Source organism: Silene latifolia, chromosome X (genome assembly GCF_048544455.1).
Source record: "Silene latifolia isolate original U9 population chromosome X, ASM4854445v1, whole genome shotgun sequence".
Lineage (NCBI taxonomy): Eukaryota > Viridiplantae > Streptophyta > Magnoliopsida > Caryophyllales > Caryophyllaceae > Silene > Silene latifolia.
The window spans coordinates 220,580,828-220,606,613 of record NC_133537.1 but is presented as its reverse complement, the minus strand read 5'-3'; the positions used below and the strand labels follow the sequence as shown (position 1 = coordinate 220,606,613).

The 25,786-nt window shown below is 37.3% G+C and overlaps 1 pseudogene; it reads left to right on the top strand.

Annotated features, from left to right (window-relative positions):
• Window positions 1-2,218: 2,218 nt before the first annotated feature.
• LOC141624975 (small nucleolar RNA R71) lies at window positions 2,219-2,317 on the top strand (annotated as a pseudogene).
• The last annotated feature ends 23,469 nt before the right edge of the window (window positions 2,318-25,786 follow it).

Sequence of the window (25,786 nt, the reverse complement as noted above, 5' to 3'; positions counted from 1 at the left end):
TTTTAACTTATTAAAAATCACTGTATAAACAAAATTAATCACATACAAAAATTTAACTAGTAATTCACAATTACAATTACTTAAAATGGGTTATAGAATTATTAATCACAACTAATTGTATTTATAATAAACCATTAATTCTTATTTTAATTGTTTCATAAACAATAAATAAACCTTAAGTAATAAAACAATTTAATTACTTAATATGAATCTTATTTAATCAAATTACAATAAGATATGTAGTATTACTCACAAAATCATTTGTCAATTTTAAGGAATTAATTAACTTGTATCAATCATACAATTAATTAATTAATCAATTAAGAATGTTTCCCTAGAGGTATGACCTTAAGGGATTAACTGATCACCACCATCATACGACAGTAATGTCAAACTCTAGTCAGCCAATCATTACCGATCAGTGTGGATCAGTTGACAATAAAATTTCTTTCCCTTATGTATTCTTAATATGAGATTTAAACATGTGATCGCATTATTCTCGAGGACACATACTCCAACACTTGTGTCGGACAAGTTGGAGATTGTTGGAGTAGTGTCCTCCACAATAAGTGCGTTTACATATTAAATCTCGTAAAAGGAATGTCAGGGATTTATCTTTTTATTTGTCAGCTGGTCATCGTTAATCGGTAATGATTGGTTGACTAGAGTTTGACATTACAGTCGTGTGACGACAGTGATCAGCTGATCCCTTTAGGTCACACCTATAGGATGATGTCCAAAAGAATGAATTAATTGTTTGCATAAGATACAAGATAATTAATTCCTTGTATTATTTGACTTTTAATTAGTCGCGTAAATGTATTATTTGATGACGGGTTACGAACTCGAGACAAGGAGATTTGTTATTTAATTATGTGATATTTAAATAATAAATTTATAAATTTGAATTTATTAGTTAATTGTTAATTAATAATTTTTATACGATATGTGTATATGTTTTGAGGTGGAATTAATTAGTTATTTAATTTTACAAGATGTTGTAAAATTAGCTAAGTGGGATAATATTGATACATTGTATGTTGATAAAATGGTCTTATGATTACTTAATGGTTAAGTAGTCATTGGTAGTTAATTTTTATTATTTAAGTGTTAAATAATTAAATTAATATTTAATTACGTAAGATAATTAAATATAAGACTTATAAGCATTTGTGGGGCAAATGTCAAAAACCGAAATGGACCCAATTGAGTCCACTATAACTGGTTTTTTGAGGAGTGAACAAGTGTTCACTAAGTGGATTTTTCCACATCTTTTTGTCTCCCATTTTTACCTATAAATACCCACCTATTCACACCATTTCATTAGTTGGAAAAATTTGAAGAAAATTTGGTCTTAAATAGGAGGCTTGGCCGGTCCATATACATCACTTAGAGACCAAATTTTCTTCTTATTTTTTTCATCTTGTTCATATTAAAACACATAAAAATACTAACTAGTAATATTATCAAAGTAATAATATTAATTAGTACATCAAATATACAAATTAAAAGGTTACTACTAGTATTATATAGTTAGTAATTTTAGTAGTATTTTGGGTTGAATCTTGGGTGCCACCTTAGGAGATTACCTATCTTGGTAATTTTGGTGTATTTGGAGGATCATCCACATTCATATAGCTCAAGAACTACAAAGGTAGGAGACCTTCGTAGTGCCCTTATTTGCCTTAAACCATTGTAAGAAATTTTTGTCTTAAGATGGTTTTATCCCATCTCTTTTATTTTTTACTACGCATGCATGTAGATTTAGACCACCTAAAATTAATTTGTAATTTTGATATCATAATATGAGTATTAATTTTGTCTAAATAATTAACAAGAACGGATAATGTTAGCGGTTGTTGCATTTCATGATTATGAGATATGGCAAATAGATGTCAAAACCGCTTTCCTGAACGGGTTTTTGGAAGAGGAAGTGTTCAGTTTAGATATGGCCATCTCAAACTTCAAATTAATGGTGTCAATGTGAGCACTTAGTTAAGCACCCAATTGAGTAATGGAATCCAACTCATGCTTTCCCCCTCTAGTAGCCTTCCGAGGTCTACTATATTGCGAGTTATGGACCGCCATTTCTTCAATTTTGTTCCATGTTTGATTGTCATCAACTTCGGTGAACATACCATTGGATCCCATATTGAGAATGTTTCGGGAGTCTTCATATAGACCACTCCAAAATTGTTGTACAAGGAACCACTCGCTAAGTCCATGATGTGGACAAGAACGACAAGTGTCCTTGAATCTCTCCCATGCTTCGTACAAAGATTCCTCATCCCGTTGTTTGAACCCGGTGATTTGGGCTGTCAACATGTTAGTCTTTTCCGGAGAATAGAATTTCTTGTAGAAAGCAAGTGCCAATTTCTTCCAAGAATCAATACCAAGAGTAGCCTTGTCTAGGCTTTTCAACCATTGTTTCGCGGTACCAATCAAAGAAAAAAGAAATAAGACCCATCGAATTGACTTCTCTCAACTAATTGTATGAATGCGGATTTGGCTATGAAATTACCGGTTAAATGTTGTGTGGTGTAGGAGTACCATTTGGTAGGTTCTCCTCGGTTGGTACGGAATGTGATGAGAATTTAGGCATTGTGGGTTGATTTTGTGGTGGGTTTTGTATTGGGTTATCCTCTCCTTCTCTTGCAAAAGGGTTGGTAAACTCAATGTTATTTGGTTGAATGTTCACAATTTCTCCAATACCTCTCAAAGTACCTCTAGCAAGTCTTCTATTGTTGGTCAAAGTTCTTTCAATATCAAGATCAATGGGTAACAAGTTACCTTGTGATCTCCTAGACATGCAAAATATCAAACAACTCGAAAACAATTAGAACAACCTTGAGGAGATTGACTTCCCTAAGGTAAAGAAAGACACAACTAAAAACAATTAATGAAAATCAAATCAAGTTAACACCGTCCCCGGCAACGGCGCCATTTTTGGTGTCGGTTAAAACTCATCGTCAAAAGCTACCAAACCAAAACAATATTTATAACTTCACAAACTACTCTTAGCAAAGAGGTAAGTAAAAGTCGGATCCGAAGGGACGGGTATTGATGTAGGATTCTCAATTGCAAACGGTTGTGTCTTAGGGTGTCACAATTTGGGTTGAGATAGGAGATCAACTAAACTAATCAACAATATAAACCAAAGTAATAAAAATAAGCAAGGTCATTAAAATGAGATGTAAACAATTGATTAAAAGCACTAGAGTGTCATGGGTTCATAGGGGATTCATGGGAGTTGATCATAGAAACATGTTCTCTACTAGATGCAAGCACTTATTGTTGTGATGGGATCGAGTTGGTGTATAAGCTTACAATCCCTAAGAACGTTTGGGTCCCGGAGCCGAATCGATTAGATTGTACAACACCTACAAGTCGACTTAGTACTTCCTTTTCAACTATATGCATGGTCTAATGAGACTCGAGTTGGTGTATAAGCTTACAATTCTCATTGAAAAGATAGGTGATGGGTAAAAAATGCAAGGATTCATTGGCTCACATTTCATCAAACATAACATGTGCATAAGTTGAAATCACAACAAGCAATTAAATTAATTATGAAAACATATTCGATTAAGCATGAATCAATCCCCATGTTAGTTTCCTCTAATTTCCCATTAACCTTAGTTAAGAAAACTACTCACTCATTATCAAGTTTAACATGCTAACAAGGTTGTCAATCATACTAGCAAGGCAAAACATGATGAATAAATGAAAATGATTAATAATAATTAAACAAGTTTAAGAGAGAATTATACCTATGAAGATGATTTCAAATAATAAAGCAAAGAATAATAGAAGTACTTGATGATTGATGGAAGGTTGTCAATCCTCCAAATAAACCCAATTAATCTTCTAATTACCCAAAATAAATGAAGAACAATAGAGAAATTAAGGAAAGATTAAGTATTTAGATTTGTATTAAGACTAGATTAAAAGTTGATTATAAGATTAAGGAATGATTTGAACTTGATTAAGAAAGTATTAAGAGAGCATGCTAATCTAAGTAGTACAATGGAGTATTTATACTAAATATTAGGTACAAGGATAGGGTTACTAAGGGCTTAAATGACTATTAAGTCCTTAAGAAAAATTGAGGAAATACTCCTCTCGAAGGAAATGAGCATCTCCGTTTTTCTAGTCTAGCCATGATCCGCGCGTCTTGGGAAGTGGCACGGGCTCTCTGGACTGTGATCTGAGCGGATTGGTCAGGAAGACGCTCGGATCCTATCGCTGCAAGACGAGCGTCTTGGCTGGGATACGCTTGGATCGTCTATGATCCGCTCGGATCCCACGGCAGACTGCTTCTCTTCTTTTCTTCCTTCATAATCCGCGAGGATCATTCCAGGGATGCAAGGATCCTTTCGTCATTGCCCATTTCACTTTATTATCTACATAGGCCTTCTAGTATCGTCTTCTCTTTGATGCTTGGTCATTAGATGCGATCAATTTAGCTCCATTTCGCCATGCAAATGCAAGGTTAGCACTCCTTTCCTACCAAGGGGACAGAACCTCAAAGAATATGCAAAATGGGAAACTAAAGATAGTAAATGACCCAATTATGCACTATAAAGCATAGGAACGAGGTTAATTTGGGGACAAAATATGCTCAAATATGAGCCACATCAACAACCTTGAGGAGATTGACTTCCCCAAGTTAAAGAAAGACACAACTAAAAACAATTAACGAAAATCAAATCAATTGAACACCTTCCCCGGAACCGGCGCCATTTTTGGTCGGGTCGTTTTTGTGCTTAGTGCTTAGTCGTTGTCACTACCAAACCAAAACAATATTTATTTCACAAACTACTCTTAGTAAAGAGGTAAGTAAAGGTCGGATCTCAAGGGACGGGTATCGATTAAGATTTCAATTGCAAGTAGTTATGTCTTAGGGTGTCACAAATTGGGTTGAGATGAGGTATGGTCTAAACTAATCAACAAGATAAATGTAAACTAATGAAAATAAAGTAAAGCAATTAAAGGGGTTTGTAAACAATTGATTAAAGGCACTAGGGTGTCATGGGTTCATAAGGGAATCATGGAAATAGATCATACAAACATGTTCTCAATTAGAAGCAAGCACTTATTGTTATGATGGGATCGAGTTAGTGTATATCTTACAATCCCTAGGAAAATTTGAGTCCCGGAGCCAAGTCGATCAAGACTTTACGACACCTAAAAGTCGACTTAATTCTTCCTATTCAGCTCTATGCATGGTCTAATGAGGCTCGAATTGGTTTATGTCTTACAAGCCTCATTGACAAGATAATAGATGGGTAAAAAATGCAAGGTTTCATAGTTTAGCATTTCATCAAACATAACATGTGCATAGGTTGAAATCACAACAAGCAAGCAATTAATTATGAAAACATATTAGATTAAGCATAGATTAATTCCCATGATTGTTTCCCCTAATTCCCCATTAACCCTAGCTAAGGGACTACTCACTCATGATCAAGTTTAACATGCTAATAAGCTTGTCAATCATACTAACAAAGCAAAACATGATGAATAAATGATGTGATTAACAATAATTAAACAAAGGTAAAAGAGATTATACCTACTTGAGATGATCCAAATAATAAAGCAAAGAATAATGGAACTAAACTTGATGATTGATGGAAGGTTGTCAATCCTCCAATAAACCCCAAATAATCTTCTAATTACCCAACTAAACTAAGAACAATTGAGAGAATAAGGAAAGATTAAGATGTGATTAATATTGAAATGTGTATTACAACTTTGATTATGACTAAATTAAGAGAATGATTATGATAAGATGGGATTAGATGTTCTAAGATGATAATCTAGGTAGTACAATAGGGTATTTATACTAAAATTAAGTATAAGGATTAGGGTTACTAAGGGCTTAAATGACGATTAAGACCCTAAGAAATGCTTGACAATTTTGCTAATCTCGAGGGATATGCGCGGATCATGCAGCAACTCCCGGGGGAACCCGCGCATCCTTGCCTGAAGCAAGGTTTGTCCTTAACGAAGATCCGCTCGGGATGGCTTGGAGACGCTCGGATCCTGGCTCTGGGACGCTCGTCCTGAGCTCAGGACGCCCGGATCCTGGTAAAGGGTTCTTCTCCTGTTTTAGCTTCCTAACAATCCGTGGGGATTGTTTAGGGGATGCACAGATCTTTCATCATTGCCCATTTCTCTTCATTTATTTACTTAGGCTTCTAGTGTCGGTCGCCTCTTTGATGCTTGGTCATTAGATACGATCCATTTAGCTCCATTTTGCTCCATAAATGCAAGGCTAGCAATCCTCTCCTACTAAGGACACAAAACCTCAAAGAATATGGAAAATGGGAAACTAAAGATAAGAAATGACCCTAATATATGATATAAAGCATGGGAACGAGGTTAATTCGGGGACTAAATGTGCTCAAATATGAGTCACATCAATTGTGGTGAATTTTGTTGAGAAATTGATTTTTTAGATGAGAGGATTGAAGGTTAAAGTGAGGAAAAATGTATGTGTTTGTGTTTTGAAAGATGAAAATGAATTGAGAACAAGGAAGAGTCCCGTGTTTTGTTTATATATCAGGTCTGGGACGCTCGGATCAGGGTTAAGAGGATTTCCTTGCAAGAAATTCTGAAAAGCAAAACAGGTCTGGGACGCGTGGATTGAGCTCAGCTCGAGCGGATTTTTGATGAAACGCTTGTCTCCCTTCTGGGACGTGCAAATTTTTCTCCAGTTAAATTTCATAAGTTTGAAGCTTCCCACGACCCGCGGCTCGATAGCAGGACGGGCGTCCTGAAGTTGGAGGACGAGCGTCCTGAGCTTGGCTTGTGCAGATTTTCTTACAGGACTTTCTCCCACAATTTGAAGCCTTCCAGGTCCCATGTCCCGACAGTAGGACGCGCGGAACGTTTCTGGAGATGCTCGGCTTGCTCTCAGCACCCACGAGCTCAGGTCTGCTTGTGGGGATTCCTCTTCACGTGTCATTCCTTCTTCCTTTCTTTGTTAAATGTTGTGGGTTGCACTACAAAGGCTTTGTTAGTCTAGGCATTTACCATCCCCACACTTGATCAAACACTACACATTAAAACATGTTAAAATACCTCCCTCACTTGCTCTCATGTCAAAAATCTTGTAACAAAGCACAAAGATGCAAATCCAAAAATGACAAAGATGCAATAAAGGAAATGAAATGCTAGTTAAGGGGTTAGAATATTTAAAAATGGTGGTTTAGGAAGGACTCCACCAACTCTCCTTCTTATGAGAGGAATCAAAGGGGCAAAGCCAAGTTGTTGTTGATGTTGCTCAACACCTTGTAGAAGTAGTCGAAGGCTTTCTCATTTTCATGATAAAGATCTTGCATAGACCTTTGTGCATTGTTTTCTTCATTGTTATAGTCCGAGTCAAAGTGATGACAAGGATCAACAAAGCCTTAGTCTAAGGACATAGCATTTCCAATATAAGGATTGACCAATCCTTCGAATTCATCGTCCCATAGACCACAAACTTCGCTTGCTTGTTCCCGAATGATGTCATGAGTTGACAAGAGCAACTCTCCTTTCTTGTTACCATGGCCAATGAGGCCTTATTCATTACTTATCGTGATGGGTGAGCTATTCAAGCTCTCATTGTTGATGTTGAAAATTCCATGCTCTCCGAATAGAGCTACTTGGATGTCATCGACTTTATTCTTCCATATGGGTGATGTTTCGTTACCCTTGGCTTGATCTTTGCATAGAGATTCTAACTTCTTCCTATAACTTTCTCGGCTATAGTGATCAACCATGAAGCATGGCTCATGTAGTCGGGGAGCTCTCGTGGTTTTGTCAAGATTAAAAGTAATTGTCTCATCCCCTACTTCAAGTGTGAGCTCTCCATGTTTCACGTCGATTACCTCTTCGGCGATATGCAAGAAAGGTCTTCCTAAGATGATAGGAATGTTGGAATCATCCTCCATGTATACAATGACAAAGTCTACCGGGATGTAGAATTTGCCAATTCTCACAGGCACATCCTCCCATACCCCTAAAGGTATCTTCGTTGATCGATCCGCCATTTGAAGAGTAATGTTGGTGCATTGAAGCTCTCCCATTCCTAGTCTCTTACATACCGAGTAAGGCATGACACTTACACTTGCTCCAAGATCACACAATGCCTTGTTGATTGTAGTATCGCCAATGGTACATGGAATAGAAAAACTTCCCGGATCTTTGAGCTTTGGAGGGGAACTCCCTCGAAGAATAGCACTACTCACTTTGGTAAAGGCAATAGTCTCCAACTTTCGGATGGATTTCTTTTTGGTAAGAATATCCTTCATGTACTTTGCATAAGCCGGAACATGATTGATCAATTCCGTGAATGGGATTGAGACTTCTAAGTTCTTCACAATTTCCATGAACTTCCCAAGTTGCTCATCAAACTTAGGCTTAGTTTGGCGACTTGGGAATGGAAGTCTAATCACAATAGGCACTTTCTCAATTTCCTTAGCCTTCTCTTCATTTCTCTTCTTTGAAAGTTCATTGGTAGTAGGCTCTACTTCCTTAGAGTTCTCCACAACTCTTTGCTTGCTACTAGCATCCACAATATCTTCATCAATTGGCCACTTCGGCCCCTCATGTGTTGTACTACTCCTCAAATGGATGGCACTAACCGTTTCATGTCTTGGGGGTTACCTTGAGGAGGTAATTGCCCCTTTTGTCTTTGGGAGCTAGAAGATGCTAATTGGGTCATTTGAGTCTCTAACATTTTCGTGTGGGCAAGTATGTTGTTTATGGTGATTTCTTTTGCTTGGCTATCATTTTGCATTTGGGTGAAGAATTCTTGTTGGTTCTTTTGTATTTGGAGGACCGCTTTTTGAACATCAAAGCTTTGGTCATTGGATTGGTTGTAGGAAGGTTGATTTTGATATCCTTGGCTTTGGTTGAAAAAGGGTCTTTGAGTTGAATTTCTCATTGGGGGTGGGTGTATGTTGGTTGAGGATTTTGAACATTTTGGCTCTTGTATGAAAGATTTGGATGGAATTTGGTATTCTCATTATAGTAGTTGGAATAATGGGTGCCATTTTTGTATGCTTCGAAAGCATTCACTTGTTCATTTGTTCCCCTACATTCATTTTGTTCATGTCTGATGTGACTCTTAATTACGCACATTTAGTCCCCTAATTGAACCCATTTTGCATTCATGGCCATTTTATCCGACAATTCCTTCCTATTTTGCTTTCCTAGTGCATTTTATATGTCTTATAGGAAAGATGATAATGAGGCGGAATTCCCCTCTCCCGTACATATTTGGAAGCTTGTTGACAATCCCAGATGGAATAGTATGAAGAGGAGGCAAGAGCAATGACCAATGAAGCAAGAATAAAGAGTATACGTAGATCATAGTCCCTAAAGCAAGACGGTGGCAAACCTCGGGAAAGACTAGCAAAAAGGAGACTTGCATATTTTTCTGAGAGGAGCAATTCCTCAAGGACTTAATCGTCATTTAAGCCCTTAGTAAACCCTAATTTGTGTACCTAATCCCCACTATAAATACCCCATTAGTCTAATTAGATAATCATGTTCTTCTTATCAATCTTTAGTGTAGTTTATATCAATCTAATCTCTCTTTAATCTTGTAATCAACTTTTAATCTAGTCTTAATACAAATCTCATTTCCTTAATCTCTCTTTTGTTCATCTTTCATTTTGGTTAATTGAAGATTATTTGGGTTATTATTGGGAGATTGACAACCTTCCAATCAATCATCAAGTACTTCTATTATTCCTTGCTTTATTATTGGAATCATTATTAGGTATAATTCTCTTAATCCCTTTTAAATTATTGTTAATCATCTTCATTTATTCATCATGGTTTACTTTGTTGGTATGATTGACAACCTTACTAGCATGTTCAACATGATAATGAGTGAGTAGTTTCCTTAACTAGGGTTAATGGGTAATTAGGGGAAACCAACATGGGGGATGATTCATGCTTAAATTAATATGTTTTCATAGTTTATTTGCTTGCTTGTTGTGATCTCAACTTATGCACATGTTATGTTTGATGAAATGCGAGCCTATGAATCCTTGCATTTTTTACCCATCACCTATCTTTTTAATGAGACTTGTAAGACATAAACCAACTCGAGTCTCATTAGACCATGCATATAGTTGAGTAGGGAAGATTAAGTCGACTTGTAGGTGTTGTACAATCTAATCGATTGAGCTCCGGGACCCAAACTTTCCTAGGATTGTAAGATATAAACCAACTCGATCCATCACAACAATAATTGCTTGCTTATAATCTGAGAATATGTTTGTATGATCAATTCCCATGAATCCCCTATGACCCCATGACACCCTAGTGCCTTTTATCAATTGTTTACATCCCTTTTTAATCATCTTGCTTGTTTACTTTCATTGCTATTTAGTTTAGTGATCTTCTATTCCAACCCCAAATTGTGACACCCTAAGACACCGCTAGTTACAATTGAAAATCTCACTTCAATACCCGTCCCTTGGGATCCGACCTTTACTTGCCTCTTTACTAATAGTAGAGTTGTTTGTGGAGTTATAAATATTGTTTTGGTCTAGGTGCTCCTAACGACAAGTACCGAAAACTAAACCTCTCAAGAGGGTTCGACCACCTGGTCTGGGACGCTCGTCCTGAGCTCGGGATGCTCGGATCCTGGGACAGGGTTATTCTCTTGTTCTTGGTTACCTAAAAATCCGTGGGGACTGTCTTAGGGACGCACGGATCTTTCATCGTTGCCCAATTCACTTTGGTTTATTTGCTTAGGCTTCTAGTGTTGGTCTCCTATTCAATGCTTGGTTATTAGATGCGATCTATTTAGCTCCATTTTGCTCCATAAATGCAAGGCTAGCAATTCTCTCCTACCAAGGACTTCCATTTGAGCAAGGCTAACAATTTTTTGTTTTCTTTTAGGGTTTGACGCAATGGATCAACCAAAAAAGCATAACAATAATCCCAAATTAAATTTTCAAAAACACAAAAATACTTTTTATCTTCTGAAATAAAGGATCTACAATCGGTTGAATTGGACAATGAGTTAGATATAGAGGATGATCGTCAGAAAACGGCTGTAATTCGGCAGAAATCACTCGGAAAAGGACAGGATGCAGCGAGTTGTTCTAAATCAGTTCCACCAAAACCTCGAATTTCTGTTGAGGATGTTTCAGGTGAGATTGATTATTGGTCAACTGCTGTTTATTGTTTTATTCTTGGTGTGAGGCCATCGTGGACGGTGGTTATTGGCTTTATTAAGCGCGTTTGGTCTGGTTTTTTTATTGATAAGATATCATTCATGATGAATGGTATTTTTATTGTCCGGTTTATATCGAAAGAACACCAACATAAGGCGTTGGATTATGGTCCGTTCATGCTTGATAGCAAACCGTCATTATTAATGAGTGGAGGCCTGAAGCCTGTCTTATTAAGCATGATGTGCAGGTTATCCCAATTTGGGTTAAGTTGCAGGGGTTGGATATTAAATTTTGGGGGGATGAACAGTCTTAAGAAAATTGGTAGTGGAAATGGGAAGGTGATTAAATGTGATGAGAATACAGTCCGTAGGAATTTCTTGAGTTTTCCTCGTTTACTTGTTGAGGTGAATAAGGACCAGGATTTCCCTAAGGAGATTGTGTTTATGGATAAACTTGGGAGGGATCAGTGTGTTAAGGTTGAGTATGAATGGTTACCAATTACTTGTGATAAATGAAAGGGGATTGGACATTCACAGGAACATTGCAAAATTCACAAGAGGGAGGATATCCCAAGGAAGATGTGGAAACTAGTAGCTCCTAAACCAGTGGCTAAACAACCTGTGATGCATAAGAAGGTGGTGACTAAGCAAATGGCCTTGGGGCAGAAGGATAGAGGTAAAATCCCTATCAGTTTACTTCTAGTGAACCCTGTGATCACTTCTGTGGCACCCCTAGTGAGAAAAGTGAACATTCCTACAGCAGCTCGATTTTTTTCTAGAATGGCTAGGACTGGTCCTAATGAGGCTAGCTCTTCTGGAACTAAGGGGCCTAGGTTCACTTTTATGGATGCGCTTAACTCTGCAATTCAGATTTCCAGGAGAAATTTGGATGGAATGGGGTCTGTTACACCTATCACTGACCATGGTTAATATTGGGTTCTGGAATATAAGTGGATTAAATAGCTTAACAAAACTGAAGAATCTGAAATGGTTTCTTCACCAAAATAATGTTGGGCTGTTTGGTCTTCTTGAAACTAGGGTTAGGTGTAGTAACAGAAATAAAGTGCACAATAAAGTTTGTAGTGATTGGGCAATTTGCACAAATAATACTAGTCATAAACGGGGTAGGATTTGGTTAATTTGGAAACCTAATTTGTTCACAGTGAATGTGGTTGAGGTCACTGCTCAAACCATTTTTGCTGAGGTGGTGGATAATGTTAGAGGTACTAGCTACAGAATTACCCTTGTTTATGGTTTTAATAAATTAGCTGAGAGAGTGGAGCTTTGGAGTGCTTTGAAAAGACATGTTCAGTGGGGATTTGGGCCATGGGTTGTTTTGGGGGATTTTAACAATGTCGTGTTCCCTGATGAAAGGATTGGCTCAGAAATTAGTTGGGCAGAAATTAAGCATTTTCAGGATGCTTGCAATACCTGTGGGTTGATTACTCTGAAGACTATTGGAGCATTTTTTACATGGAATAATAAACATGAAGCAGGCTCAAGGGTGTTTAGCAGGATAGATAGAGTTTTGGGAAATGATGATTGAGGTATTGAATTCCCTGACAATGTTGCTAAGTTTCTCCCTGAAGGATTGTATGATCACTCCCTTTCTATCATCAGCCTTAGGGTGCAACTTTACAGAAGACCAAGACCCTTTAAATATTTCAATATGTGGGCTTTAGCTGATGGCTTCTTGGATGTGATAAGCCATACTTGGCGCTTAAGTATTCAAGGGACCCCTATGTTTCAATTGAGTACTTAGCTGAAGCTGTTAAAGAAGCCTATGAAGGAGATGAATCAGGAGGGCTTCCATAATATTGAGCACACTTATAGCTTAGCTCATAAAGCTTTATTGTGTATGCAAGAGGAGCTACAAAGGAATCCTATGGATTCTGAGCTGAGTGATAATGAGAGAGTGACAGGTAAGGAGATGGCAAGGTTATTGAGAGCAAAGCATCAACTTCTTAGCCAAAAACCCAATATGTAATGGATTGAAGATGGAGATAACAACACAGCTTTTTTTCATGCTTCTATCAAAAGAAGAAGAGCTATTAATAAAGTGTTCCACATTACTAATAACAAAGGAGTGCTTTAAGAGGAGCCTGATGATATCAATAAGGCGTTTGAACTGTACTATTTGGTGTTGCTGGGGTCTGCTAAGGAGATTCAGCATGTTGATACTAATGTGATCCAGAAGGGGGGATGGTACAGGATGCTCATTCAGATATTTTGCTTAAACCAGTCACTCTTGATGAAATAAGAGTTGTTATGTTTTCTATTCCTAGAACTAAAGCAGCAGGTCCTGATGGCTACTCTAACCAGTTCTTCAAGGATTCTTGGGAGGTGACTTGTGGAACTGTTATTAATGCTGTGATGGATTATTTTGAGAATGGCAGGTTGCTGAAACAGGTAAATCATACTATTATTACCTTAATTCCCAAGGTTGAAATGCCTAAGTTGGTGACTCAGTTTAGACCCATTGCATGCTGTAATATGGTCTATAAATGCATTACTAAATTGCTGTGCAATAGACTGAGTGATGTGCTGCCTGACTTAGTGAGTGACAGTCAGAGTGAATTTGTTAAAGGATGAGATATAGTAGAGAATATTTTAACATGTCAGGACTTGGTTAAATTGTATAATAGGAAGGAATGTTTTACTAGGGTGATGATGAAGATTGACCTACAAAAGGCGTATGATACTGTAGAGTGGGAGTTTGTTAGGGACATGATTGTTGCTTTGGGATTCCCTAATGTTTTTATTGAGAGGGTGATGGAGTGTATCTCTACTCCTTCATACTCTATTTCTCTTAATGGTGAGGTGTTTGGACATTTTAAAAGAAGGAGGGGCTTGAGACAAGGAGACCCTCTCTCTCCTTTAATTTTTACATTGTGTATGGACTACCTTAGCAGACTGCTGATGGTGGCACAAGAGCAGGAAGGTTTTAAGTATCATTCTTTATGTAGGAAACTTAAACTGTCACATTTGTGTACTGCTGATGATTTGTTAATGTTCTGTCACGGGGATATGAGGTCTGTTAAGCTGTTGCTGACTGCTTTTTCTCAGTTTTCAAATTCTACTGGGTTACAAATGAATGTGGCAAAATCCAATGTTTATATGAATGGGATGGATGAGCTATTGAGGGAGCATATTCTGAGAACTACTGGTATGTTACCTGCCAAGATTCCTTTTAGATACTTGGGTGTACCTATTTCAGCTAAAAGATTATCTGTGTTGGACTGTGTAGTGTTAGTGGAAATAGTGGTAGAGAGAATAAGAGCTCTTGGGGCCAGGAAGTTATCTTATGGGGTTAGATTGGTCCTTGTGAGATCTATTCTTAGTTCCCTTCACAGTTATTGGGCTAGGATTTTTGTCTTACCCATGAATGTTATGAAGAATATTGAGGCAGTTTGCAGGAACTTTCTATGGCAAGGTAGTGAACACTATGATAAATCTCCAACTGTGGATGGGAGAGGGTGTGTATGCCAAATAAATATGGAGGGCTTGGAATTATAAATGATGGGATGTGCAATACTGCTTCAATGGGAAAATATATTTGGTGGATTATGGGTGTGGAATCGGGCCCACGAGGGCGCTTGGGAAACAAGCGTTTGTATTTGTGGAGTCGCCACCAATTTATTGTGGAAAATTGGAAACCGTTCGAATACCTCGTGCCATGTCAAGACACAAAGTAGTGACATGAACACCAAGAACTCGTTACCCTTAGCATTCTATGTCTAGAATGACTCTCGTGGATGCCAATGAACACGGATGTTCACAGAGATCTGGAGTAAGGGGTGAAGGTACGTATTAGGAAGCTCTTTTGGTCGAACACCTAATCCCGCCCGCCTCGATAGCGGCCTCTACTAATGATTAGGGAAATTATCTATACTCGATATATTGTCGATTATACGCATGCAATACAACATTCAACGTTTTAATCCTAACATGTGAAGAATTAGACTAAGTCGGTAAACAAGCAATTTAACATACAAGTGGGTCGAAGTAGAGATTTAAGTTCAATTACATGTGAAGGCATACGAGTGATACAATAATGAAATTACAATAAAGAAAATTACAATAATTACATTGGATTAATGACTTATGTCGAAAGTACCTTTAAAACGGATAATTTAAGAAAGAATAAATAAATTAATTAACGAACAGGAATTAGGGCGATAATACGATTAATAGTTAATTAAATACGTAACTAATAAACTAAGTCAAAGCAACAACGGAAGTTCAGAGACAGAAATCAACCAGGAACAGGCGCAGCAGAGCTGCGTCCCTTGGAAGAGGTGCAACACTTGCTGCGTCCGTTCCTTGGCTGAGTTCTGGTTGTGAAGCCGGAATTGCAAGTCGTTAATATTCGTTGGTGATTTAATGATCGATTAATATTATTTGACTCGGATGAAAATGATTAGCAAGTTATTTACATGCGATTAATGGTCATAAAAACAGTAAATATGAATGAAACCGGTTAGAACGAATTATATACAAGATTAATGGATTATTAACAAATTAAACAAGCTAAATTATTCAGGTTAAACAGATTATTAGTGATGAATTAACAATGGTGACGATGAATAACAGACGTAACTATGTTAAAGATCAAATTCCAGAGACTCAATATTAATTAATCGAATCTCTAAAACCTGGATTGACTTTTATAACGAAAACCCGCAAATATTGGATATAAGGGATTTAAGTCGAATTAATTAACAATGGATTATGAATAATATATTATATGTTAGAATTATTATGCTATTTATATCAAAGAACCAAAGAACAAACGAATTAGAAGAAACGAATTGACAAAAGACGAAGGAAGAAGAAAGGAAGCAGGAACTGCGGCAGCCTCACGAAGAGGCGCAGCAAGTGCTGCGTCCTTTCTCGACGTTCATCTTCTGGTAATTCCTAAAAAAGAATTTAAAGCATGGTTTTATAAGTCGGTTTTAGAAATACTTTCGACATAAACCTTACATTATGATTACGAAAATAAACCTTACATGTTTGACGAAACGAGATGAACTAAGTATACGTTTAGTGATGCTCGACTCGAATGTAGACGAAAGTGCCCTCGTAAGAGGAAATTAAAAAGATTGATTAAAGTTGATTATGGTGGAGTTGGTCAAATTGGTCGGTCATGCAAAACGAGGCTGGTACTCAGAAGGATCCGAGCTTACGTGGTCGAAAGTTCAAGCACGTAGGCGCCAAAAAGTAAGAACGTGGTCTAGAATGCAAAGGGAGAAGAGAAGGGCGGACACTCGCGTGAAAAATATGTGAGACCGAAGGTCTCTATTTATACTAATCACACGGAGGGAATTAGGAAAGGAGAGAAAGATCCGGAAATAACCGACTTAGGTTAAACACGGAAACTTAGACAAAAAGAAAACCTTGAGGAAAAGGCGCAACAAGTGCTGCGTCCCTTAGAAGAGGCGCAGCACTTGCTGCGTCCTTTCCTCAGCGGGTTCCTCCTGCGCAAGAAAGCGCGTTTGACAGCCTGTCATATTTTAGGCATAACGTTCTCTGCAAGACTCAGAATAAGGTGATTTCGGTGGCGTTGGAAAGCTAAGAAGGAGATCTAGAACTTTTTGTGAAATAGGCCTGACCCAAAAAAGTTGTTATCACCTCGTAAAACGGGCCTAAAGGTCGGGTTATCATTTTAGCTAAATGAAATACACATTTTGTAATGTAAACTTTTAGTTTAGCCTAAAGAAATGACATGGGACTCAAAATGAGATACAATCTCAACATTTTATGACATCCTAACCTTAGGTAGACAAGCACATTGCTTTGACTCGGGATTTTACGGTTTTAGGAAATGAAGACGGTTTTTAGACCCGGACTCCAAATGTACTCTAATTACTGCCAAAACGACCGTATCGGCACGTAGATGACAATTAAGAGGTAGACATAAGTGTTTGAGCGATCACTTAACGATAAACTTACGAACTGTCACAAATCGTTCCGCGTACGAAACATGCGGCCCAATCATCACCGGGTGGTTTGCGGGAGGTGCAGAAATGAGGTATCTACAATGGGAAAGAAGGATCACTTATGGGTGAAGTGGGTCCATGCTGTTTATATTAAAGGAAAGGATTGGTGGAGTTATTCACATCCTCTCACTGCAACCTGGTCATAGAGGAAACTTTATGAGGTAAAGGACATTCTCAAGGGAGGATATGTGGGTGACAGATGCGGCTCTCTGGGACAGGAGTATAACATTAAGGCTGGGTATAAGTGGCTGGTACCTTCTAGGACTGAGATGCATTGGCATCATCTGGTGTGGTCAAGGCTGGGGATTGGCAAGTTCAGCTTTATTGCCTGGCTTGCAGTACAAAGCAGGCTGATGACAAGGGATAGGTTACAAAGGTGGTCGATAGCAGGGGATACTAGATGTCTGCTCTTTGGTTTGTTGGATGAAACGCATGATCATCTTTTTTTCACCTGTGATTTCAGTAGCATGTGTATGCAATTATTATCAGATTGGCTCGGTGTTGTTATTCCTGGACAGAATACAGTGAATTGGTGGTTGTCTACAGGGTTCAGGTCTCTTTTCTTGAAATAAGTTACTGGAGCTGCCATATGCTCACTTTTCTATCAGGTGTGGCATGCTAGGAACAAATGTCTACATGAAAGTGTTATGGTGTTACCAAAAATTGTAATTTAGTTCATTAGGCATGTACTTTGTACCAGAATTCGACATGTTGTAAGCAGTAAGTTGCAAGAAAAACACTTTAGATTGATTAGGAGGCTTATGTCCTAGTCAATTGGGTGTTGTATGTTGTTTGATGATTGGTAATATATGACTTACATTTCGACCAAAAAAAATAAAAAATCCATCCCATAATCAATAATAGAACTCAATAAAACCAATTTCTAGCATATGTAAGTGGAAAATCAAAAACCCCCAAATTGAGTTATGGTTTGAGAAATTGATTAAATTGGATGAAATGAAAGATAAATGAGATGAAAACTTACTTGTTGTCAATGAATGATGAACAAACCTTCAATCTTGATGATGGAAATGGTGTTTGTTGTGATTTTAGGTAGAAAAATGAAGAAAATGAGAGAGGAGAAGTAAGAAGGAGTACCGTCGGGTGTTAGAACAATGATAGAATGAGCAAGCCTTATCCCGTGTTTAAGAGAAGAAGTAAGAAAATAGGAAATCACATCCCCGATCGGGGACACCCCATCCCGATCAGGATTGACCAAGTTTAGGCGTTGACTTTTCCTCTAATCTGTATGCGTTATTCTTTTCCCGTTTTTGAAACATACGTCCCCCAACGGGGTTCATGCATGGGGAAGTGTGCAAAACTCCATATAGCCTTCTTCTCATCTTAAAGTACCTATAAATCACAAAACAAAACACCAACTAGTCTAAAAATTATTTCTAATTCTATGAAAACATTAGATTGTTTTGAAATTAAAAACAAAAACAAATAAAAACACGGGTGGCCTCCCGAGAAGCGCTGATTTAATATCCCGCACGACGTAAGAAGCTTGAATGATTTAAGCATCCATAGGTAAAGGATTTACAGTCACTTCCTCTATAACACCAACGATTAAATTCTCACGGTAGACCTTCAAACGATGGCCATTTGCTTTGAATTTTTTACCAATCACTTCAACGGAACCGAACTTGTTGACATTAGTGACGGTAAACGGACCGGACCACCTTGATCGTAATTTTCCTGGAAATAGCTTGAAGCGGGAATTGAATAGCAACACCTTATCACCGATGTGGGATTATTTCTTTAAGATCTTCTTGTCATGCCACCTTTTCGTCTTCTCCTTATAAAGACGAGAGCTCTCATAAGCTTGCAAGCGGAATTCATCAAGCTCAGTTAGTTGCAACAACCGCTTCTCTCCACTTAGCTTTGTATCCTTGTTTAGCTCCTTGACCGCCCAATATGCCTTGTGTTCCATCTCAACCGGTAGATGGCAAGCTTTTCCATAGACCAACCTATATGGTGAGGTACCAATAGGAGTCTTATATGCGGTACAGTAGGCCCACAAGGTATCATCAAGCTTCATACTCCAATCATTCCGCGACCTGGCAACAACTTTCTCAAGAATGGACTTGAGCTCAAGATTAGAGACCTCTATTTGGCCACTTGTTTGTGGATGGTAAGCCAAGTCTCTTCTATGGGAAACCCCATACTTTTCTAGCAACGCATCACGTTGTTTCTCACCAAAGTGAGTACCACGATCACTAATGACCACTGTAGGCACTCCAAATCTTGGAAATATGATCTTCTTAAACAAGTTGATCACAGCTCGGGCATCATTGGTGGGAGTAGCAATTGCCTCTACCCATTTAGAGACATAATCAACGGCGACCAATATATAACGATTACCTCTTGATGAAGAAAATGGCCTTTGATAATCAATACCCCACACATCAAACACTTCCACTTCTAAGATACCTTTTAAAGCATCTCGTGTCTTCTCAAAATAGAGCCCGTCCTTTGGCAAGCATTGCATGCCATCACAAAACTCTTGGCATCTTGGAACATGGTAGGCCAATAAAAGCCGGATTTCAACACCTTTGAAACGGTCTTTGATGGTCTATGATGACCACCATAAGGAGAGGAATGGCATCCGTCTAGCACCCCTTTCACATCCCATTTTGGGACACATCTCCGGAATAACCCATCGGAGCAATGTTTGAATAGATAAGGATCGTCCCAAATGAAGAACTTGGCATCATTTAAGAACTTCTTCCTTTGTTGATATGAAAGGTTGGGTGGCAACTCCTTTCCAACTAGATAGTTGGCTATGTCGGCATACCAAGGTGTATTGGCTTCCAACGTCATTAAAGCATCATCAGCGAAAGAATCATCAATAGGTATATCAGTACCTCCATCATCATACTTCAATCGGGATAAGTGATCAACAACAACATTTTCGGCCCTCTTCTTGTCCCTAATCTCAAGATCAAATTCTTTTAAGAGCAAGATCCATCTTATCAACCTTGGCTTGGCCTCTTGTTTGGCTAGGAGATGCTTTAGAGCGGCATGATCGGTATGAACAATGACTTTGGAACTGATCAAGTAAGAGCGGAATTTGTCTAAGGCATAGACAATGGCAAGTAGCTCTTTCTCTGTGGTGGCATAATTGATTTGAGCAACATACAAGGTTTTGCTAGCATAGTAGATAGCATGGAGCACCTTGTCCTTCTTTTGTCCTAGCATGGCACCTACCGCATAGTCACTTGCATTACACATGAGCTCGAATGGCAAGTTCCAATCCGGTGATTGGATGATAGGTGCGGAGATCAAAGCCTTCTTGATCCTAGTAAAAGACTCAAGATAATTATTAGTAAACACAAATGGAGCATCTTTTAAAAGAAGCTCCGTAAGGGGTTTGGCAATCTTAGAAAAGTCTTTGATAAAACGGCGGTAGAATCTCGCATTACCTAATAAGTCCTTACACTTTTGACATTTACCAGTGGGGGTAGTTGTTCAATAACTTGGACCTTAGCACGGTCCACTTCAATACCTCTTTCGGAGACAATGTAACCAAGCACCACTTCTTCATTCACCATGAAGTGGCACTTTTCAAAATTTAGCACCAAGTCAACCTGATGAGTCATAATTATATATGTATTTATGCCTCCTCTTTGCTACTTTGATACGATTTTCGTGCTAGTTTATATTAATTATATGCCTTTTATGCTAGAATGTTGTTACTTCCGCTATTTGGGGTTTAATGCAGGAAAGATGCATTTATGGAGTAAATGAATGAAATAAGCACCGCGAAGTGGGAATGAAGAGTACACGGAGCATGGCACGGGAATCTACAAGAATAAAGGAAGAGAAGTTAAGAAGACAACACAAAGAAAAAGAGCTGAAATAGGAGAATACTCGATCAAGTCTGACTAGACTCGATCGAGTGGGTGTGTACTCGATCCAGTGCACCTCGGCTTGATCGAGTACATATCGAGCTGGCATAATCCGTGCAATTTCCTTAAGTCGGTTTCACTTTATTATTAATACACAATTCGTACCCTATGTTATTGTTACGTATTATTTACCCGAAAAGCTCTCTTAAAAACCCTTAGTTTAGTTTGATTGCTATTATTCCGAATCTAAGCACTCTCTAATTACGGTATTTATTAAACTTTATCTAGTTATTATTAATTCAAAGTTCTAGTTTATACAATTATTTCATTGTTCAACTTTTATGCTTGAAATTATGTCTATCATTCATATTATTGTTATTGTTACTATTAGTATGAGTAGCTAATTTCATAATCTAGGGTGAATGGGGATCTAGGTTGTTAAAAGGGGATTATATTAATGAATTGATAGTTAAAATAGCTTCTTTGTTGTTGCTCAGTTATTATCTTGAATCTAGTTAATTAGTTTCTGTAGGATTGATTAATTAGTATTGCAAACTAGGATTTTCACCGAACGGGTTAAGACTAGTATAGGCTACGATAATTAAATAGACTGACTTAATGATAGCAACCGCGTGTTAAGTTTAGATCTAAAGGGCAAATTAGAATCATGATGTGGCTCATGATTACGCACATTTAGTCCCCTAATCAACCTATTTTTGCATACTAATATAGCATTCGATAGCCATTTTATCCGTCAATTCCTTCCTATTTGCTTTCCTAGTGCATTTCATATGTCTTGTAGGACAGAAGATAATTAGGCGGAATTCCCGTCTCTCGTGCATATTCAGAAGCTTGTTGATGATCTTGGATGGATTAGTTGTTCAGAAAAATTAATCTCATTAATTTACATATTCATATATGTGAGAAATTATTTAGTCATAAAAATAATTACAAATCTTATGCATGCAAACATAAATAGAAGTAAAGAAGAAATCATGTTCCTTACTATGTGATTTCGGTTTTATGGCCACCAACAAGATCTCCTTCTTGTTAGTTCTTGAGCATTCCAAATAATGGATGAACAAAGATTCAAGTATAGAATCTCTCCCAAAAGTGAATACCCAAGGAATACTCTTAAAGACTAAAATAATATGATCTAGTATTAGGATTAGTCTTACTTAAAATATGACACAAAAATTAATTTTGTTCTCTTGAAAAATCGGTTCAAGAAGAAGTGATTGTGTGAGTTTTTCATCTCTAAAATGTTTCACAAAAAGGTAGAGAATTCATTTTCTTACTAGAGAAATTATTAGGAGAAAAAGAATGAATAATGGAGAAACTCATATGGTTGCACAACACATAGGAAAACTGGTTGGGTGGGCGTCTATATTGGGGAGCCAATACATGGTCTTGTTCTTCTCAAGGCAAGAGTAGGCATGCATGGCTAGATGGTAGTCTTTTATCATTCTGTTTTCCACTAAGATAAAAACACAATATCAACCCAATATTCCCTCCATTTTTTTCGGCACACTTAAATAAAATGGGAGGTCCATTTTATTTTTGTCATTTGTCAATTTTAACATATGTGACATGTTACTTGACATATGAAATTGTAATGTATTTTTAACATATTAAAAATCAACATACTCATAAAATATGTCATATACAAAATCGACTAGTAATTCGTAATTACTTGTACCAAAATGGTTTATCTATTATAAATCACAACATCTTGTATCTATAATAAATCATTCATTCAATCTCAATTCAATATCAATTGTTTCGTAAACAATAATTTTATCTAAGTAATAAAATAATTCAATTACTTAGACCGTATCTAATATAATCGAATTACAATATGACACGTTAATTTTACTCACAATATCATCCGTCAATTTTAACCAATTTAATTAACTCGTATCGACATACGATTAATTAAATAATCAATTAAGAGTATTTCCCTATAGGTATGACCTAAGGGGATCAATCGATCACCACCGTCCGCACGACGAATGTCAAACTCTAGTCACCAATCATTACCGATATGTGTGGACCAGTTGACTGTAAAATATTACATCCCACATGTATTCTTAAAATGAGATTTGAACATGTGATCATCATGATCAACAGTTGTGATCGCATTATTATCGGAGGACACATATTCCAACAATCTCCCACTTGTCCTCGACAAGTGTGCGTCACCAATTCTCTTATCCTATTACTATCTCCCACTCAATGCAAGGTGTCTTTCAGGTCGTACTTGCAAGTGATCATATCGAGAGTGGTTTCCTCGATCTGGAGAATAACTGATTGACCGGAATTATCCACCATGGATACCTTCCGAGCGTGGCCACGCATTTCCAGTTCATTACTCCTCGAGTGGCCCTGAGATATTGTTATAACCCTGACAAGGGGTGGACAATTCCTATTGCACTCATTCCCTTCGACTAGCCACAACCATCATAACCCAAAATATACCCATTTGACCCCATTTACGAAGGTCGTAGTAACATAAATCAAAGTTAATCTGAAATTGTGCCACCGTAGGCAAACAGTTTTTAGTCAAAAGAATCGACTCATTAGAATACTATAGTAGCTCTCGCCACGGCCAGGCTACATAAATTTGCCAGAACTCTATAAGCGGTAATAAGGCCCGACAAAGTGTTCCTAACAGTTTGCCTAAGTGATCGACTAGTCATCTCACATGACTCCATGGCACTTGAACTTGCCATCAATCGCATCACACTCTAGTCACTTCGAGACGTCACCTCATGTAAGTGACTATGGGCGAATACAATGCTAATCCATGTTCACTTTAACGGGGTTCAATTATCTCTACAACCCGTTTGGATGTAACAAAGTATAATGTGAGTTAATAATAACTCAAACGACGAATGTCGACATCACATTCGGGTAGTCAATACCATATTACAACCTTGTGATGTATATCGTAAGTGTGCAAACACTAGTCGTTTGCAACATGAGTTTAACATACCATGTGTCCATGTGTTCAAACTCTTGAATTTCATTTTCCTTCATTTTCATGTTTGTCTCACATAGCATGAACCTTACCAAGTACACATCTAGGTTCCCAACCTAGGTTCAGGTTCTTTATCTTGAAAGAACTTTCTTGTTGTTTATCATATAACCAACGAATTGTGGTGGATGATATAACTTGCACTGGTCAAGTGTTCTACCAACTCGCAATGCACTAGGTATACATTTTGTAGGGTCTTGCAACAATTGTCAAGATGATTAGCCTAGCACTTCTCATAAGTCCTAACATATTACAAAATATTAGTTTTGAGTAACTTCTTACTATAACTAAGTATTTTTCCAACTTCTTATTTCTCCTTTTAGCTTGAATAGCTTAGGATTTTCATAAATCCTTACGCGTTTTTCGAACTTCAATATGTGCAACTTCTTGTCACATAACAGAGTGTTCTGTCAAACACTAGAATAGCTCATTAGTTCTCCTCGAGGATTCATGACGATTATTCTATGGCTTGCCAATGACCCATCATGCTCTTAAGCATATGATTCATTATTGGACATGTGCATGATTATTCTAATGGCGGAAACATTAGTAATCTTTAATCATGTGATCAATCATTCTTAGGTTCAATGAATGACCATGACTGCTTATGGTAATTCCATTTTCATTTACATGAATAACCTACGTTTCTCGTTGATTTGATGTGTATATCTCAATACTTATCCAACATCCTATGATGTGATTGGATTCATCATAGTCCATTTTCATCCAGAATTGAAAACTCAAACATATCTTTGTGAAAGATAGTATTAGCTCGTCATTCTCAATGAGCAATGAGTTATAAATTTTACAAGATGATTGCTCCCACTAAATTCCATGTCTTCACATGATAATTTCAAACTCCCACTTAATTCCACATGTTTCGCAATTGACTACTCAATCGAAACATTTCAAGAATTGAAATACATTTTGCTTTGCCAAGTTATTAAGATAAAAACCATATATGTTCCCAGCATATCTTTTCAAAATACCTATTTAGAAAAGGTTTCAATCTTAAACTTATGGAAAGAGATTTTTAATCTCTACCTCGTTCATTTTGTAATGATGCGTAGCAATGCCATTATTTAAATGTGAATTTCATTTAATACACGTCCTTCTCAAAATACCCTTTTCCGGAAGGAGTTTTAACCATTTCATTTTCATAATGAGGTTAAGTAATGACACTAGCATGGTTAACAATTAACTTAGCTCTTGAAGATATCAACATATCTTTCTTTGCAACTTTTAGTCATAAATCTCATTTATTTTCAAGGATGCAACTTTGTTTCATTTAGGCTCTTAAGTAAATATCAAAATTGAAACTCTTGGTCAAATGTTGTTCATAAACTAGCCAAATCTCTTGTTAAGACTTTTCTTTAGTCATTTTCTTTCAAAACTTTCTTTTGGTCTCCTCGTGTAGTTATCTTAAGAACATATTCTTTTGATTACTTCACTTGGTCTCTTTTGTCATGTAGATCTTATCTATTCGAGACCATAGATCCTATCTTATTCGTGTATACTTTCTATTTAGGTATACAAATCATTCTTTCTTTCGTAGATCTCATTTACTCAAGCATACAAATTATTCTTTGTATTCTTTGTGTCTTCATTTTTCTCCCACTCTATCTTTAGAATAAATACACTGAATATTCAAAGATAGCTTATGAGACACAAATAATGATTTTGAAGTATAAGGAGGATTATCTCATAGATTGAC